The sequence below is a fragment of the Apis mellifera genome, linkage group LG8, assembly GCF_003254395.2.
Source record: "Apis mellifera strain DH4 linkage group LG8, Amel_HAv3.1, whole genome shotgun sequence".
NCBI lineage: Eukaryota > Metazoa > Arthropoda > Insecta > Hymenoptera > Apidae > Apis > Apis mellifera.
In genome coordinates, this window is record NC_037645.1 from 9492952 (window position 1) to 9504427 (window position 11476).

At 31.9% G+C, this 11476-nt stretch overlaps 1 long non-coding RNA gene across 1 annotated transcript; it reads left to right on the top strand.

The window, feature by feature from the left end:
• The first annotated feature begins 2374 nt into the window (after positions 1-2374).
• LOC102655302 lies at positions 2375-4730 on the top strand. Its single transcript, XR_411074.3, has 3 exons — positions 2375-2941; positions 3022-3238; positions 3908-4730. It is a non-coding gene; the product is annotated as an uncharacterized LOC102655302 (long non-coding RNA).
• The last annotated feature ends 6746 nt before the right edge of the window (positions 4731-11476 follow it).

The window sequence follows — 11476 nt, forward strand, 5'->3', positions numbered from 1 at the left end:
TCGTTATTAATATATTCTTTTATCGAATTAGCCATCTTGGATTCTTCAACAAGAAGAAATTTAATTTTTTATCATTAATCTGCAATTTTTTGAATCTATATTCTGGACATAGTTAAAATATATTATTAATATTGATGTTACATAAAAAAAAATTGTAAAATTGTTTAATTAAATTAATCTTGATATTGAAAATAAATTTTGTACAAAAGAATTGATTTTTATTATAATGATGAATATGGTAATGAATATTTTAGATATATTATGTATTTAAATATGTTATATTATTTTTTGTGTAAAATGTTGATATAGTAATACGATAAAATAATAAAAACTATAATATAAAACTAAATTATTAACTTGAAAAAAATAAAAGATTCCATTTTTAATTGAATTAATTACAATCTTTATTATCATTTGATCTTTTAAAATGTTCACAGTCAGGTAAAAAAAGATGGCACCACAAGATGGATAGCATTACTGTAAAACTATCATCTGGGTTTTATTATATCATTTCATAATTTAGTTGATGCGCTATTACAAGAAGATGGCACTGCGAGAACCATATTTATATTGATAGACATCGTTTCCCAAATTATAAAAGATATTTTTTCATATAAAAAATAAAAATATATAATTATTCGAAATAATATCAAGAAAGTTTTAACATTCTATAAAATTTTTAATTTTAAAACTTTTTTTTCAAATAAAAAAAAATGATTTCATATATTTTTATAAAAAATTTATTAAATTCTTTAATTGAAGAAAAAAAAATATTTAGAAATTAAAAATTCAAGGAGAAAAAAGGAAAGAAATGGCACAATTCCAGTTTCCAGATTAAAACAGCATCTTCATGATATTTCTTTCATCTTTGAAATCCATCTTTACTTTCTTGGAATCACGTACAAGTATAATTCCCATATACTTGAAATAATATACGTAAAGCGTGAGAGGGCTACTGAATGAAAAATGGCCAGCTAACCTAGAAACGAGATCTCGTATACTTGTATAATACTTTTACTCTCGGTGAATGTGATGTGAAGTGAAGTGAAATGAAATGAAATGAAATGAAATGAAGTTGATCAGGTAGAAACTCAGGAATAGACGTGATCGAGGTAGTCGTTCTCATTTCTTACATACTTGGCGTGAGGAGCAAGTGTGCCTTTTGATATGGCGCCAGCCATAGTCGTAGCATCCGGCACCAAGTTTTAATTTAAAATCCTTTTCCCTCCGGAGGTTTCTCCAATACGGAGAGTTAATTTGAGTGATTTCGTATCAGATTTCGACAAATCGTCTCTCACCGAATTTCCTAATTTACAAATCTTGGCATTGGCATTACGCCGTACACGCCGTCATTTAAATATTGTAGTGAGCTAACAATGTAAACAATGATAGCAATCTGGTTATTTTTAACCAGAAATTTTGATCTGTGCGATAATGGAAGAGTAAAAATTTTATTGATTTTGAATGTTTCTCCAGTTTTCTGATTAGATAGTTAATAATTAAAGATTTAATTTACAGTGTGTGTAAATTTGAAAAATGATTATCCAGTGACTGCGTACAATTTTTAAGAGATATTTTCCGAAAGATATTATTAAAATAAGATACATCTTTAAAAGATTTGTTTACAAGATAAGATGAGGTATCTTCAAAGCATTTTTAATACGTCTTTGACGATATACGTTTGGACAAAGGGTTGAATTGTAGTATTTATTTTTCAACTATGGTATATTATTTCTGAACTCATGTTACATCGCATGTATAATTCTTGCCAATTGCGAGCTGTTTAGAAACTGCATACGACACTAGATTTTCTCGTATGTCATATTTTACCGGTCGAAACGGTGGGCCAATTTTTGGAGTGGTTTGTTTTTCGAAAATTCTTCGAATTTAAACTGTACTCTTTCTTAGAAAATTAACTCGCGAAACTAATTTTTCTTCCTAACGAATAGTAACAATATTAATAAATATGAAATTTGAAATATTGCTAACATCTCTAGAAAATTAATTAAATACAATCAGGAACATTTGTCATTTCGAGAAAATTAAAAATTTAATAAATTTTCGCGATCCATATTAATATTCGAAATTTATCTTAATTTTATAAATTACAAAAATGATTGAGAATAACGCAAAAAGAAAAAAAGAAAAATCTAGGGATTCTTAGATTCCTAGATTCTTAAATAACTAACAATCCTACCAACCATTAAAAATTTTTTACCCAATTGTCTCATTCATTTTGTTATTTATCACACAGAAATATATGATCTATAATTTATCACTCGTCAATTTATCATTTTATCATTATTAGCCAAAGAAATTCCACGATATCTTACATTCTCCAAAAAAAAAAAAAAAAATCCAATATTTCCCTTATTAAAAATTGTTCCAGCAAACTTTCTTTCCTTCTTCTCGTTCCTTCTCATCATCAGATTTGGAAAATTGGTTCGAGCGATTATGTCGCATAATGTAACAAGCAGGCGGATTGGCAAGCGGACCGGGGGAATTATTAAATCGGCTACGCTCTCGGGGAGCGCGGTGGTGGTGGAGAATATTTCAACCGGGTTACCTTGAAAAATATTTGTCATGAGTGAGCGTGCTCGTGCGTGTTCTCGGATACACGAGAAACTGGGCCGGCTGCCTAACTTCTAGCCGACCTTTCTATTATCGGATCCCTATCAGATATCATCATTATTGAGGAAACTTTATTGGCCACCGAAATATCCGCGGCCGCGAAATAAATTGTCGCACGTGCGACAAGGGCCGACTCATCCGCTTTGTCACGTTTAACGAATGCGTTAATGAGCGATTAACGAGCGTTAAGATCCATCGAATCACGGCGCGTGAAATTCGATCGCGTGTGTCGAATCGATCCTTGCTTTCGTTGTTCGAGACAAGTCGAGAACTTTGTCAAAGATGGATGGAGGTTATGTCGACCAACTAGGTTAACTCTGCTACGTCATGCTTTTAGGTTAACGTCTCGCAATTCTCATGATCGCTCGTTTTATTTATTGTTTTTTTCAGATTGTATCATATTAAATCGAGATAATAATAAGATTTTGAACGATTTTGGAATTTATTTGATTGAATGGGAAAAAAGGAAATGGAAGCTCAATAAATACACGTCTCTCGTATGTTTGATCGAAAAGTACTATTTTTTTATCATCCAATTTAAAATTAGAAAGATATGTTAAATAAGATTGATACATCTAATGGAGAAGAAAATGCATATGATCGAAAGGTATCAAGTAATATATTTTTATTTTCCAATTCTCAATTTCCTAAATTCTTTTTTATTACTTTATTAAACTCGTAAAATTAGAAAGATATGTTAAATAAGATCTAATGGAGAAGAAAATGCACATGATCTAAAAGTATCAAATAATATATTTTTATTATCCAATTCTCAATTTTCTAAATTCTTTTTTATTATTTTATTAAACTCGTAAAATTAGAAAGATATGTTAAATAAGATTGATACATCTAAGAAGAAAATGCATATAATCGAAAGATATCAAGTAATATATTTTTATTATCCAATTCTCAATTTCCTAAATTCTTTTTTATTATTTTATCAAACTCATAAAACGATTACAAAGATATATTAAATAAGATCTAATGGAGAAGAAAATGCACATGATCTAAAAGTATCAAGTAATATATTTTTATTATCCAATTCTCAATTTCCTAAATTCTTTTTTATTATTTTATTAAACTCGTAAAATTAGAAAGATATGTTAAATAAGATCTAATGGAGAAGAAAATGCATATGATCTAAAAGTATCAAGTAATATATTTTTATTATCCAATTCTCAATTTCCTAAATTCTTTTTTATTATTTTATTAAACGATTAGAAACGTAAAACGATTAGAAAGATATGTTAAATAAGATTGATACATTTAATTACAGAGGAGAAGAAAATATTTGTTTAACAACAGGATCCGCAATAGGATTATTTAATAGAACGCAGATTCCAGCGAGGGGGATTAAAAATTTACAACGCGCTGAACCGAACGATTAATTCTGGCGAATATTCACCAGAATGTTACATCGTAAAGGCCGACCAACAATGGTTAGACTAATTAAGCCAGGTGTTCGATAACGGCGGCAACAAAGTGGACGAAATTGCATCAAAATTAGGATGCCGAGTGTGCCGTTGGAAATTGAAATTGAAGATTGTCCAAGTATTATTGGCAGACTGGTTTCTGGTGAATAATGAATCTCTATATTTAACTACACGCGAGTGAGGAGCGCGTAAACGTAAAAGAATACAGAAGCGCTTTCTTCGATGATCGTGAGATTTGAAGGGAATCGTGTTTCCTTTCCTCTCCTTTCCTTTCTCGCGAAAATTTTAATATTGGAATTATCTAGGAATCTAGGGATCCCTAGATTTTTCTTTTTTTCTTTTATCGGATCATTATCGAAAATTGTCAAATTCGTTTCGCCAGACGGAATGGATTTTGCGCATAAATTTTCCAGGACGATAAATTCGATCAGCCAAAATTCAATGGCGACTCGGCCGCATATTTCATCGAGATTGATAGGCAAACCCGGCACTGGAAGTTGCGTCGTAAATCTCGCGATAATTAACTCCGGTGAACTGCACCAAAATTCTTATGATCTCGCAAACTTCTTGCGCGATATTAATTCTCTCTTATTGGACTGCAGCTTGGAAACTTTATATTTTAACGTTTGACGGGACGAAATATTAGAAAAAAATTAAAATTTAATCGTTGAGTTGAAATTTTCCTTTTTTTTCTATCATCGAATAATTGTTAATAATAAATTAAAATTTTAATATATGAATAAATAATAATTAAAATTTTTATCATTATTAATAATTATCAATAATTAATTAAAAATTCGATAGGAAGGGGGGATTGTCTCTCGTATAGAGAATTCAATTGGACGTAATTGGACGTAGGACAAATATGCACACAATGTGATATAAATGGTATTGTATAATAACGAGCAAGTGGGATCGAGTGAAACTGTTGTTGAAGATGAGTTCTGTTCGCCAACTATCTTGTTTTATCCGAGATGCAGCTAATGACTCAGCCGAATTGCGAAACGCGAAATTCGTCACCAGTCATTGTGTCTCGTTTCTACTTTTAACAACCGAGGAATAACGCCTTCACAGACTTTTCAGAATTATAGAGAAATTATGATTCTGATTCAGATTTATCTCGAATTTTATTCTTAAAGTTATAATAATCTAATTCAAACTTTATCCAACGCCTTATAATCTTATTCAAACCTAACCTCAAACTTCATTCTCAAACTCGATCGAAGTAAAAATTTCTTAATTTAAATTTAAATTTAAATTTAACCATCTCTAATCTGGATCAAACGTAAGTGAACCATTCCAAATAAATCAAACCTAAGACAAACTTTGAATCTCTAAAATGAAAATACTTTTGATTTTCTGATCTAAAAATCTAGGAAAATTAATATTGGGGGAAAAGATTAATTTGATGCAGATGAAATCGATTATAGAAGAAATAGGAACAACGATGTTTTAAATTTTCAGCATAATTGTTGAGCAGAGTAAATTGCTGGTAAATTTTCAACACCGTTCTGAAGATTCTATTAATTAATTTCTTTATATCGAGAATAATTGTATAGGTAGATCTATTGTGCTTGCGCCAAAATGTAATATTTTATAAGTAGTAGGTCGTTCACTTAAAACCATGACATTAATCAGGGTCATATTTAAGTCTTATTTATTTAAACTGCGATACAACTTCCTTATATATATTTCTACAGATGCTTAAAAACTTGTTATCAAATAATTATAAATAATTCCAAAAGGATTTGTCACTTTAAGATAAAGAATAGAAAGAATATATGACTTTTTGTCACAGTTGAAATATTATTAAAATGAAAAAAATAGATATGATGTAAACAAGGTATTAGTCATCTTGGGACTATGATATATCAAGATTTTTTATTGTCACAAAGATAAAAGAGAAAGTAGAAAAAAAAAGCACTTGAAGGATTAAAAAATGTTCAGCATAATTGCACTATTACATTATAAATACATCACATAAGTTTGAAATATCATTTGTACCAATATAAATATTTCAATTTGACGTATTCTTCTAAAGTTAACATGCTTTCAATTCAAATATTTTATTTTAACCTTCAATTTATTTCAAATGAAATGAATTTAATTAGATGTATTAAGCAACTATTGGATTTAACTTATACTTGAACTTCGTTTAAATACGAATATCGCTACGGCTAAGTTTAGGCTGGACCAAGGATTATTGCAAAAAAATACGCCTAAGTACTCGAGATTTACACCGCTAGACTTTATTTACATCTAATTCCGCTCCAACCCTGACCTAACCACGACCGTACCAAGGACTATTGCAAAAGATAGTCTAGATTAAACGCAGGCTTAACTTAGACCCCGGTACGAGGCTAACTTAGACTGGAGTCCAAACACAATGCACTTCTAATTGAAATAAAATCGAATTTCAGACGACTTGTCCTTGCTCTCAAATTGACACATTCAAAATCAAGGCGTTCAATTATATAGCAGATATTTCAAACTTAATCTTGGAAATAAAAAAATCTATCGTTTAATTCAACTCGAACTACGAAAAAATTCTTTTTCAAATCATACGAGTGAATTAACCTCACTTTTCTCAATTTTACAATTGACCAATTTACAATTAATTAAAATATATAAAATATATATATATATATAATTCATGTATAATATAAAATGTAATATAAAATCAATTTTAATTTTATTATAATTAATTTACCGATTCACAAAATCTCGAGCCGAGTTATCGTGCGAGCTGAATTAACCTCACTTTCTCTCGTTGCGTATCAGTCTTACCAACGGTCTACGGACAACAATTCGAAACACACGGAACTGAAATAACGCACGAAAAAACACATTCTTGCGCAATAATACACGGACCGTTAATCTTTTTTCTCCGCAGTTACACTCTCCTCCCTCCTCCCCCTCAGGTGGTTCTACACTTTTCATCCGTTTTTTCTTCTCTGCTCGGTCGGTGAGTCATCGTGCGTGCAAGTGTCTCGAGGGCGTCTGCTAAGTCACATGCTAAATTTGGTTACCTTACCAACGGGATTGTATTACGCGCGTGGGCTTATTCTAATATTTCGGATGGCCGCGATGGCAACTAGGCCATCCTCTACGCTTATATCCCAACTCTTTCCCACACGGCTCTCGACGAGAACAGCCAGTTTCCTGGAAAACACCGTTCGACCCATTCATCCCGAAATTTCCATGAACTTGTATCGCGTTATCGCAAACGGAAATCGAGAGAGAGAGAGAGAGAGAGAGAGAGAGAGAGAGAGAGAGAGAGAGAGAGAGAGAGAGAGAGAGAGAGAGAGAGAGAGAAACAAGCTCGATTTACGCTTTTTTTATATTTATCGCCTCGTGTTTGTAAACACACGATATTTTTGCGCGGGAGATAAACGATCCTACAATTTTTTGGTGGTATTTGGATAAAAAAAAATATTAATCCTCGACGAAAGAGATGCAGGGAGAATGAGAAAAATTTTTAAAAGATTGCAAAGAAAAAAAAAAGGAATGGTCGTGATATTTTTGAGAATAATTATTCGATACAATTATTTTTTTAAAAATTTTTTATAAGAGAACGTATTCTATTTTTCATAAAAAGAAATATTTTTATGAAAAAAAAATAAAGTTAAATCGGAAGGGAAATGGAGAAATATTTTGTGAATTATGAGATGGAGGGGAAAGGAGGGGGTATCGAGTCGATGATTTTCGAGGGATGGCTCGAAGAGAGCTCTTCCGCGATCATGTAACACCCGCAGCAGGACGGAAATAATTTCAGCTTGTGAAAGGAGGGATGAAGGAGAGAGAGAGACGGTCAAGTGGAACGAGTCAAGAATTTCTGCATTATGCGCCGCGCTGGTTCAATTTAATGGCTACTAATAGGACTTTCTCTCTCTCTCTCTCTCCCTCTTTCTTCGGTCTTGTGCAGAATACGTTTCGTTATCGCTTGAATTTCATCGCCTCGAAGATTCGCTTTAAGCACCGATAACAGTTCTATTCTACCTTTCGACGGATTTTAATGGGATCACATACTCGAAGAAGTTTCACGAAATAATTAAAGGAAGATCGTTCGTAATTTATCGAATTTTCAAAAGAAAAATTGTGAGATTAAAAATTGAAAAAAATAATCACAAAAAATAATCAACAGTTTCACGAAATAATTAAAGGAAGATCGTTCGTAATTTATCGAATTTTAAAAAAAAAAATTGTGAGATTAAAAATTGAAAAAAATAATCACAATAAATATTTATTTATTAGATATTCTTATTACCGTGATTATGAATTTAATTAACATTTTTCCGTCGAAAAATTATTCGTACGTTTTTTCTTGAATTGCGTGCGATGATATATAACCGAGATCGTTGCACTTCTTAATTAAATACATGCACAAAGAGGCTATACAGTTTTCCGCGATACGATGAATTTTTGAGCACTTCCTCCTTGCCCCAGCTTCCTCTATTTTTAACACGATTGAACGGACATCCATTCTCAGAAACATAATCAAATTCCGTTGTCAATCAACGAGACAAACGTTCCACGATGATGGGTCACGTGTCTCCGGCTAACGTTCCAATTATACACGCGTATCCATGCATTTTTTATCGCCCTCCTGTTGAAATAGCAAATGGAAAATGGTATTGTTTAATGTTTCATAAGGAATAACCATAATACCCCACCACGCTCTTTCCTTTCTTCTCGATATCCTCTTCCAAAAATTTTTCCCTTCCCCCCTCCTCCCCTACATCGATCGCATCGATCGAGTCGTGGAAAAATGAAGAAACTTATGTTTTCGGAACGAAGGAATTTTTCATATAGAGATTCTAAAAGTAATAATAAATTGGATTAATGCAATCATGTTTGAATCATGTTTTATTCCGACCAGCTGTGAATCTATTCCAAATCGATCATCAAGAAACAATATATATATATATATATATCTCACAATAATATTTCTCCATAAAATATTTCAAACATTGTAAAATGCAATACAATGGATTATTAATAATTGTATAATAATTGTACAATAATTGTACATTCGAAAATTGTGAAAAATCTAGAGGCTGCTCGAGCGAAGTAGCCTAGAGATAAGTCCAGGCACAATGGCTTCCCGAGTACTCGGCTGCGTGGGCGTGACCGCGGCGATCATATACTCCGCGAGCTTTTTACATAAAGCCACGTGCGCGCATATAAGCCCTTCTAAAAATAGAAATTTGAGCAAGATTCTATTAATAACGGATGAGTGTGTTCCCACAAACGAATTGCGCGCGCGTGTGTGTGTGCGCGCCACAACGGGCTCTACCCGTTGCTCGGGGTAACGGGAAGAGGTTTTCGAAAAGAAAAACGGAATTCGATCCTTGCGAGCCTATCCCCATCCTCGGGATAAAAGTGGAACCGGCGCGATCCCAAAAACGTAATTTTTCCCCGTAAATACGACCCCTTCGTGGGAAACTAGTTTCTGGGTCCAAAGGGGTTGTCGAGTTTAACCCTTTCAAATATTCGATTGTAGATGAATGAAGAGAACGAGAAATCCGGAAACGAGTTTTTAATATTTTGGAAATTTTTCATTCGTTTCTTATATCGAAATGTAAGTCTATTCTTGGACTTGAAGTTTTGTACCTTGTTTTTGTACCAAGTTTGAATTAAGTTTTTAAGCTGATATTTATTGGGGATTGCGTAATACGAATGTTGTTTATCATGTTATTTATTTTTAAATATTTGATGGATCTTTGTTTTTATGATAGGATATTATCTTTGTGTTTTTTCTAAATCTTCAGTGTTGGTAGATGCGTTATGATGAATCTGAAACGATTTTTTAAAATTATTCTTTTCTATTGAAATAACAGATAAAGTGTGATAAAAGTTTGTATTATTGAATGCAATATTTTTGTTTTGAATTAATATGCTCCAAGCATGTATTTACATAGGATTAATTATGTAACACAAATGTTGTTTGTTTCATTATTTATTATTAAATATTATTAGATCTTTATTTTTACTGTATGATATCATCTTTGTGTTTCAATTCTCAAGTATTTAGATTAGATACAGATGAATCTGAAAAAAAATTTTTAAATTATTTTCAACTTGTTTCTTCTATTGAAATATAAAGTCTGATTAAAATTTATATTTTTGAATACTTTTTTTGTTCTGTATGCGAATTAAGTTCCAAGAATATTTATATAGAATTAATTATGTGATACAAATATTGTTTATTACACTATTTATATCATTGAATTTATTATTATATTTATGATACGATATTATCTTGTTTTTTTGATTCTAAGGAGGTCAAAGTAACGTGTAGAAAACAGAAATAGTGAAGAAGGATTTTGACGAAATCCTTTAAAAAAAAAATAATACTTTGAAATAAATTTTTCTATCGCAAAAATTTTGAGGATTAAATTAAATTAATGAATTAAGAAAATTGTCGAGCCAGGAGAAAGTGTGCATTTTCGACGAAAGAGTATTCAGAAAAAAATGTTGATCGAGAATTGAGAAATTGCCAATTCGGCTGGTGTTAATCTAAAAATTATGGTATCGCGTTGCTGTTGTTCGCGAATGCCATTAAGAATCGGGAATTAGTCCAAAATGTATGAGTAATAAATTTATTTCGGTGTATCTCACGCTGGTTCATCGCTCAGAAAACACATTTTCCTGTGTGTAGCACAATGTAAACGAATACCAATGTATACCGTATCTCTAACGATGCGTGATTCACGACACCATCGACAGCCTTTTACCATCCTTCCTTCCTTCCTTCCTTCCTTCCACGTGTATTTTAAAATTCGTTCAATTTTTATTCGAAACAAATTCTTTGTTTCGAAAAATTCGCGAAAACGAATTATCGATAACAAAATAAATCCATCGAGAGAAAAACGGGATCTAAAGTTAGATTTATTAAATTTGATTTGAATCCGATTTTATATTAGATTTTCGGATCAAACGAAAATATAAAAGTTTAATTTATATCTATACGTATTTCTAATAAATCTGGCACATCATCAACCGAAATAAACCAAACTTTTCCAACGAGATTACGACAAATGGAATACGGTTTGATTAAGTTTGAGGTTAGGTTCGCGCCATGTACAAACATTCAATATTTAGGGAACGATCGAACGCTGTGCGAGGAATGATCGTTGAACTTGCAAGGCCTCCATCATTGCATATTACGCGAAATAAAATTCGCGTATCGAGTTCTCAGGTTTCCACGAAATTTCTCGAATGCTTTACCTTTCCTTTTCTTCCCTTCTCTTTCTCTCTCTTTCTTTCTCTTCCTCGGTTCGTTTACGGTTATTCTTGCTGCGTTCCGGTTTCTTTCTAAAAATCGGCTCGTTACTATCGCGTTGCAAAACTGTGCCTGTCTTATTGTATATTTCTTCAACGTCCCCTTGCCTGATACTTCTCTTTCTTCC